A 9,156-nucleotide genomic window follows, 5' to 3' on the forward strand; every position below is an offset into this window, starting at 1 on the left:
AGAAAGATAGGTAGGTCTTAGAAGTGATTCTCACAAAAATTAGTTATAAGATTATTTTTTTTCTATCATTGTTAAGGTACATGTTCTGTTTTAGTTATTTAGTATCTTTTCTACTTAGAGTCTTAGTGTTTTATAAAATGGTATTGGTTCATAAGATGGATTAGCGGTCATGCTTTTGCCACCATTGTGTAATGCAGTCAGTTCTAAAATAGCTATTTTGCCCATCCTGTTATCTGTGCAGTCTGAAGGGACTCAGAAACAATTGTGTCAGATGGTTAGAGGCAATTAAGGATCTATTAGGATATTCAGTGTAGAATTAAGCAACAGTGAGAGTCAATTGAATTACTTTACCTATTTGTTTTTCAGATCGGTGTGACTGGAAAAATGAGGCAGCTCCAAGTGAATGGATCGTCTACAACTCAGGTGAAATTTTCGAATTTGTTTTACAGTTTCTCTTCTTCTTTTATCTCAGTCTCAATTGTTTTACCATTTTGATGATTATAATTATTAATAACCATAATTGTTTCATGTTTATGATGAAAGTTTTAGTGTTTAGCCATAGATCAATAGATACAAATTATAGCATATTATCAATAATAAAGAAGAAAGAAGAATTGTGTACCTTTATATTAGGTTGATGAAGGAAAACCGCCGAAAAACATGAGAGGGATGACTACCCTCATTCCGTCTAGCTTTAGGTTTTCACAATGATGTTCAGAATAATTAACCGTCTGATGGGATGACGTTTAAATAGCTAAACGGCTGAGGGCAGGGACCTCTCATTGGGCTTAGCTAAATGGTCCAACCCATCACGGTCCATTTAGAAACAATAGTCCAATCACACATATCCATCAATTAATTAGTGCTTAACACAATAGACCATAATTTATGTTATAAGATTAACTTATAATAATTGATTATTGTCAATCCATAATTGATTAATTATATAATTAATCCTACAGTTTATTGATGTTGTTTCGGTTCTTGATTATAAATTTGAAATGCAACTTTTTTAGTGTATGCTATAAATTGTGAATTGATGAAATTGTTGTAATTAGTATTTTGTTGATTTTGTCAATTCTTGATGAAATGCAGATTTTGTTGTTTTGATCACTTGGTTTTGAATTGGTGTTGAATTTGTCTTATTTTTGCAAAGAAAAGCACAATACGGTCATTCTTGGATATCTTAGAAAGGGAATCAATGGTTGTTCTTGGTGTTTTCTACTAAGGATGTTCATACTTTTCTTTTGTTTGTGAATATAGGATCATTGAGGGATCTTCATACTAAGAACTTGCATTTTAGACGATCTTTATGACCATTGTTGTGATCGAAAACAAAGGGGATGATTGATCTGTTCTATGTCAATTGCTAAAGGCTGCACTCATTGGTGCGTTCATGATCATTTGACCTTTACTCATTTGTATTTTTTAACTGTTTTAATGCTTATACTTTTTGTGATATATAATGTATATGTCTAAACATAGCTAAATGGCAATTTAGTTTTCCCATGACAGTTTTCTAACTTATTCACCTAAACTTATTCACCTAACAAGTTAACTTATGTCCTACCAAGCTGTAGTTTTAAGGATTTTATAAGGCATCACATCCAATTTGGTCGAACATCAAAAAGAGATATTATATAATTTTGCTTATACTTGGTTCTTTTCATTGTCATTAAAACTTCAATGATTTCTAAACTTACTGAGTATTTCCTATAGAAGACCTCTGTTCATTAAACTTTTTTCTTTCACACTTTGTGTCTGTTTGGTTGTTTGAGTTCCTGTAGAAGACCTCGGTTCAGATTTTTGTGTTTTCTTTTAATGCTCATATCTGCATACATGTTGCTTGATTGAAGGTAACATCAATGTATAAGGTTGTGGATACTGAGAAAAGTTCACGACAATTGAATTCCTATTTTGTAGTCTCTTTCTCTTAAGTGTACCATATTCATGTACCATTGAAAAGCTTATTCATGAAATGATATACCTTATCTTTTTTTGTTTCCCTGAAATTTTGAAATATCAAAATGTGGTTTCTCTAGCTTTTTGATTTCCTAGGCATGTTCCTATGATTGTTGTGTGTTAGGGTTCACTCCACTTGATTTACTATATTCTATATGTGTAGGTGATTGAAGTGGGTGATAAAGTACAAGCAGAGTGAATAAGAGATAAAGTTCAAGGGCAATGTCAAATAAAGACTTTTCTTGATTAATTATCCATTGTAATCTATTGTAGGAAATATGAAAAAAAACTTCTAGAATCGATTCGTATGATATTCATTTTATTTATTATTATTTTGACATGAGGTCCCATTTTTGTGAGAATTCAAATCATGTGTGATGGTTTGATAGTTCTTACTTAGCTTTGCTTTATTCCCTTTAAATTTTATAGTGTCAACAATTAGTTAATTGCATACTACTTTAGAATTTGCCAGTTGATCAAATCATGTGTGACAATTGGAGCCATCAATAGATATTGAATCTATTTTTGAGAAGAACTTTTTTGATCAAATCATGTTTTCACCATGTGATTTTATGATTATTCGTCAATATTGTGTAATGAAATGAAAGTTGATATAATGATATGTTGTTGATTGACATTTTGATGTAACAACATACTAATTTTTATATTTTCCATGAGTTACATTATATATAAGTACTATGAATTGTATTTTTAGAGTGAACATATACAATACAACAAAAAATATTCATTTTGCCCATGCGTAGCACGGGTGGAAATCCGTGTGTGTGTGTGTGTGTGTGTGTGTGTGTGTGTGTGTGTGTGTATATATATATATATATATATATATATATATATATAGGACATATACGAGAATAGGTATCTTATATGAGAATGATGAGAATACTTGTGAACATTTAGATCAAACATGAATGGTCCAGATTAAAAACATCATTTTAAACAACCCATGTGACTCTCCCTAGCCTATCAATTCACGTTCATCTTCTCCAACCCACTTTCACTTCCGCCATTAACCTATGCGGTGAGATGGCTTCAATTGATAGCAAACAGGAAACAAAATTAGGGAGTAGTTGGTTGTGGTTCCTTTTTCAATACAAAATTAAACATCTTGTTCTTCAATTTCAATTTTATAAAATACATACAACTCAGAATTTAGGGTAACAAAGGAATAACCTCAATGGAGGAATTTTCTCAAATCTGTCTTGAATTTGCCGTTAGTTTCTCAAAGATCTAGATAAAAAAAAACAAATTGGGGATTTGAGATATGATGTAGGTGACAACCTAGAGAAGACGAACAGTGAATTGTTCGTAAAAATTGATAGGCTAAGGAGAGTCACATGGGTTGTTTAAAATGATGTTGGGTTGTTTAAAATGATGTTTTTAATCTGGACCATTCATGTTTTATCTAAAGGTTCACAAGTATTCTCATCATTCTCATATAAGATACCTATATATATATATATATATATATATATATATATATATATATATATATATATATATATACACACACACACACACTTTCACGTTTACTAAACAATCGATGTGGGACAAAAAACAACAAGCCCATAGGGAAAAAAACACAAAAGGTCAAATTTTGAGCATGACATTGCTCGTATAAATTGTGATTGCTCTTTGAGCCCTTTCATCAGAAATTACAATCCAATCGCAGAAAATTTATCAAGAATTACAATTATTGCATCCATATTTAACTCATACCTGAAAGTGTAAGCATATTTTGTTAGCGGTAACCTCTTATTTCAAGGTTCTACCCTTATCACTATGTATTGGTTCCATATTTCAAACATGTAATAAAATGACAAGCACACAAAGATTACAACAATGCAACTTTAAGTCTACAATTACATTCTTTAGAACAAATCACCACATGTATAGGTAGTTTAATAAAAAAAATTACGGATCAAAGAATATTACCAAGAGTTGTGACATATTACAAATCAAAATTAGCCTGATAAATTTACAAGTCATCTGATTTGCTACCGTTTGGGAATTTTGGAAAGAAAGAAATTACAGGTTATTTAAAGACAAAGAATGCTCGGTCACTAAATTGAATTAAAGGCAAAGAATACCGTCTTTTAGCCGGTATATATAGAGAGTCTTGTGCAACTAAACATTTAACACAAAATAGTCAATTACAAAATATGAAACATGTATCTCTTACCAACTAAACTGAATTTTGTGATCTTGATGAAAAATTGCAGCCACTCTTGCTAAAGATTTCATTGCCAAGTCAATTACTTTCAAAAACATTGTCGGTCAAGAAGTTGGCCCATCTGTGGCACTTCAAGTGGAAGGTGATCGTTCAACATTCTTTGATTGTGGAATACATGGTTACCAAGACACATTGTATGTGCACAAACAACCGTCAATTGTCCTCGTGAGTTTAGCTCAGCTGGTTGGGACAATGCATAAAATATGCAAGGTCCGAGTTCAAACCCCGACCACTACCAAAAAAAAAAAAAAACAACCGTCAATTCTACCGCAACTGTGAGATCTCTGGACCCATCGATTTCATCTTTGTGCATTCAACTACCTTATTCCAAAACTCCAAAATAATTGTGAGGAAGCCGAGTCCGGGCCATAGCAATGTTGTGGTGGTAGACGGAACAAAACAAAAGAATGTGCTCACTGGAATAATCCGTCAAAATTGTTCGATCATGGCAGATGTTGAGCTTTTACATGATAGGTTGACAGTGAAGACTTATTTGGCAAGACCATGGAAGCCATTTTCAAGGCCAATATTTATTAATAATGTTATAGGTGATTTTATTCAACCAGATGGGTATTCTGTTTGGGCTCCTAACGAAACACACACTGCACACTGTTACTTTGCTGAGTTTGGTAACATTGGATTTGGACCTGGTGCTAATGCTCAAGCAAGGGCTAAATGGAGTAAAGGTATTATCAGTAAGGATGAGGCTGCTAAATTAACTGCTGAAAATTGGCTTCAAGCTAGCACTTGGTTGCCTACCACTGACATTCCTTTCAATCGTGGATTTGAGTCTTGAAATTATGCATGCACATAAGTGCATATATTTATATATTAGTTTATTTTTAGTCTTGATACTTTAATTAGCATGAATAGATTTGAATTGTCACTCTTCGACATGTTTGATGAGTTTTTATTTTTTGTTACTGTTTGAGGTATTTGATTATTTTAGTACAATAATGATTATTATTATTATTTTGGTACAAAAGAGGGCAAAAGCCCATATAATAATGATTATTTAGTTGATGTATTTGTGTCGTTCTTGATTATGTTTGAAATATTTGACTTTCATTTGAGAATTGTCCTTATACATAGACGTTGTACCATGTTGTTAATCAATGGTTTAATCTATTAATATTTATGTTAAAATTGTTTATCCATCGACGATATAAGTCAATCGTGTAATTGAATAAGACTTTACTCAACTCTATATATTATGAACGTTCCTCCCTCCCATGCTTAGGTATGCACGCACGCATGTGCATGCATGCCCACACACACAAACATATACACACACTTTTGTTAGTTTCTTTTTTTTCCTCCTAATTATATACGTTAAATTATTTTTTTTACACCAATAATAAGTACAAAATGGTGAAAACTTAAATTGATTTTCTCTCTAATAGGGTACATTTGTAAAGTAATATCGATTTTCCACAAATTTATTACTACTAATTTTCTTGAATCTAAAATTTATTGAACATTAAGACTCATATTCAATCAGAGATGATGTGAGGGTATTTATTCCCTTCATTTAATTAACAATCAAGTTAGTGACAAACTCGTATTCAAGAGGTGTCATTTCAGTGGTTAAAACTTGATGTAACCTCAAGACTCATAGTTCAAATCACACTTCAAATAATTGTAATATTCAAGTTACTAGTTAGAAGAAAACTCTTAACAAGTCCACCATTTCTTAAATTTTAGAGAGAAAATGTGAGATGTGAAAGATGATAAAAATGATTGAAAGGGATCGGAATTAATGGGGTCAAAGATGATGAAAATGATTGAAAGGTATCAGAATGAAAGAATTTAATTAAGTAGTTGGGTATGAAAGTGATTGTAATTAAATTATAAGATTCCCCCATGCTGCCTTAAATACACAAGAATTTTTGAAAGAAAAAAAAAAATCCATTCAACTAAAACATGCAAAAACATAAAATGAAGAAGTTTTCTATTGTTCTTGTGTTCGCAATCACGATGGCTACTAGAAGCAATCTCTTCCCATGTGAGGAGGGTTGTTTCGCCGATGATCCTTCCTGTGCCTGCTTCCCTCCACAGCCACCTGTGGTTACACCACTGCCGCCTCCACCACCCGTGGTGGTTAAAACACCACCTCCACCACCATCATGTACCTGCCCTCCATCACCACCGCCGACTCCTCCACCATGCTCAGCAGACGACGACGCCGATTGTTAGGCGCCGTCTATAGCTGCAGAGAGAATTTCTTTTTTAGGGAAGCTGCAAAGAAAGATATATAAGTGCTAAATAAGGGCAAAAGTTATTATGCATAAGACATTTCCTTATGCACCCTGCATAAACACTTCACAACCATCAGATCTAGTGTACACGTGTAATAATCTTAGGCTTCTCAAACTACACCAAATCAAGGAATAAAGGAAAGAGGTATAAGTGACATGAAGCATGAGCTTCATCTTCTCCGACCAAACCTCTACTCCGGCGCGGCGGTGACCGACCCAAACGGGTGGCACCACCTCGTCGGAATTCCCAAACACCTCATTTTTAAAATCCAAACAGATCCAGACATCCTTTTTCACGTATAGTTCAAAAATTCACTTAGTTTTCCAAAAAAAACACACACAAGTCCAGATCTACAAATCAAAATACGAAACCTCTTCTTCGTTTCACGAATCCGATTCGATCCGTTCCTTTCTTTGCTTCGGACTATGCTTCTTTCCTTTTGCTTCGATTCAGATTTGGAGATTTGTGGACGATTTGTGCACGTACTTGCTTCTTCTTCTTTCTTTCTTTTAGATCCGTGTTGCTTGCCGTTCCGAAACAGATGTGAAAAATGGCAGTTAATGACTTAGTTGATTTGCACTTTGATTGTTGTTATTAGGTGTTGAGTTCGGAAACCAAAAAATTGATAGAAGAGAAGAATTCGAAATTTGTAGTATGTTATGATTCTGAAAAGTGTTTGATGGATTTGTAGTGAAAGCTCAAAAAATAAATTGCTGGAAAATATTGTTCATGTTGTTCTTGATGAACTTCATGAATTTTTTTATAATTTTTTATGTTTGATCTAAAAATTATGTTTGATAATTTTTTGCCAATTGTCAGTGTTTTGGAGTACAACTCACAGAAACCATTCCCACAACAAAATGGTTTCGGAGTACAACTCACAGAAACCATTTCCACAGCAAAATGGTTTTGGAGTACAACTCACAGAAACCATTTCTTTCCTCCTCCTCCAATTGTGTTAGTCCAAAACTGAATGATGGCAATGACTCTAGGTCCTTAGTTTTTTTCGCATGCTGGAAACCATTAAGTACATCTAATGGTTTTGGAGTACAACTCACAGAAACCATTTCCTCAGCAAAATGGTTTTGGCATAATTTTATACAAAACATACTATAATAAGGACATTTGTGACTGTCATTGAACCAAATCAACACTCTGAAATCATCATTGAACTAAAATGATGATTTCCGCGATTGTAGTGTTGTTTCGTTTTGTTTCGTTTGGTTTTGCTTGGGGGTGTAGGGAAGTAATTATGTTGGACTACCGGTTAATGTGCTGGGATTTATGCACGGTGCATAAGGATTTCCTTATGCATGATAACCGCACCCCAAAATAAGCTCTCTGCATTATTTTATTTTAATTAATATATATGTGTGTTGTTTTTCTTTGCTGGTCTTTGTGTTATCATAATAATAATAATAATAATAATAATAATAATAATAATAATAATAATAATAATAATAATAATAATAATAATAATAATAATAATAATATGTGTGTTGTTTTTCTTCATTAATAAAAATCATGTCATCGTTGTTAATAAAAATTCTCATTTCCCAGTAATAAAAACTAATGTCATGTAAAGAACCATCACCTAAAATTTATTACAACCACAAGACTAAAATTTATCTCCAATTAAATTCCATTATGCTGGAAATTATCAAAACTTAAAATTATCCTCTGCTAAAATTATATTACTTACCGGCAAGAAAAGAAAAAAAAAATCCTCTCATCTAAACATAGTGGGAGTGGTCTAGTCTTAGTGCCTGTTTGGCATCACGTTTTTCTCTTTAAAACCAGCGTTTTTTTTACCAAACGCCATTTTGAACTGTTTTGTGTTGTTTGGGTGACAGAAAAGTGCATCTATGAAACCCACATTTTGCTCCAAAACGCCGGTAGAGATGAAGCTGAAATTTGTAGCTTCTGCGTGGCAAACGTGATTCTACCTTTAACTTTTCAAACACAAATATACTTACCAATATACTCATACCTTCTTCTTTGATTTACTACATATAAATACCCTTCTTCTTTATTACTCACATCACCATAAGTGGTAAGCTTTTTCTCCCTCGTTTTTAGATCTATTCTAATTTTTTTCAGAATTGCAACTTGCAGATGAAATAGAAAAGAGAAGAGGTGAAAAACATAATAATATAACTTAAAACAAAGAAGATGAATCGAAAGATTGAGGACAAAAAACTCTGCAGATCTGTTATGAATAGGTGCTTCAATGGAGTACCCTTTTCTCATTTGTCGTGGTGACTAGAGTGGTCTTTCTCTTATGACTGTATGGATAATGGGTTAGTGGGTTAATCTTTAAAAAAAATTAACTAAGGCCTGATATAAATTTTTGAAGGCGTGATATATTTATATTATTAAAATTTATTTATTAGTTATAAATATAATTAAAACCCATTTTGGTAATTATACACTCAAAATCACTTTTGATTCAAATTATTCAAACAACATTAACTTATAAGAATCACTTTTAAAAACGTGTATCCAAACATAAATCAATTCACATCCAAACAACTTTTAACCAAAATCAATTCTCTCAAACTCAATTCTATCAAAATCAATTCTCGCCGCTGCCGTACCAAACACACACGTCTCAGACAAGCATTCTTTAATTGAAGAATTGAAGAATACTGTAACAATTACATAAAATAATGAAGAATAAATAT

At 32.6% G+C, this 9,156-nt stretch overlaps 1 long non-coding RNA gene and 1 pseudogene across 1 annotated transcript; both read left to right on the plus strand.

The window, feature by feature from the left end:
* Window positions 1-362: 362 nt before the first annotated feature.
* Window positions 363-2,408, plus strand: LOC146942687 (uncharacterized). The gene is made up of 3 exons (XR_015033564.1): window positions 363-423; window positions 1,264-1,388; window positions 2,126-2,408. It is a non-coding gene; the product is annotated as an uncharacterized LOC146942687 (long non-coding RNA).
* Window positions 2,409-3,317: 909 nt separating this feature from the next.
* On the plus strand, window positions 3,318-5,009 carry LOC146942688 (putative pectinesterase/pectinesterase inhibitor pseudogene; annotated as a pseudogene).
* Window positions 5,010-9,156: the final 4,147 nt, after the last annotated feature.

Source organism: Medicago sativa, chromosome 3 (genome assembly GCF_051527215.1).
Source record: "Medicago sativa cultivar Bolivia chromosome 3, Bolivia_mono, whole genome shotgun sequence".
NCBI classification, from domain to species: domain Eukaryota; kingdom Viridiplantae; phylum Streptophyta; class Magnoliopsida; order Fabales; family Fabaceae; genus Medicago; species Medicago sativa.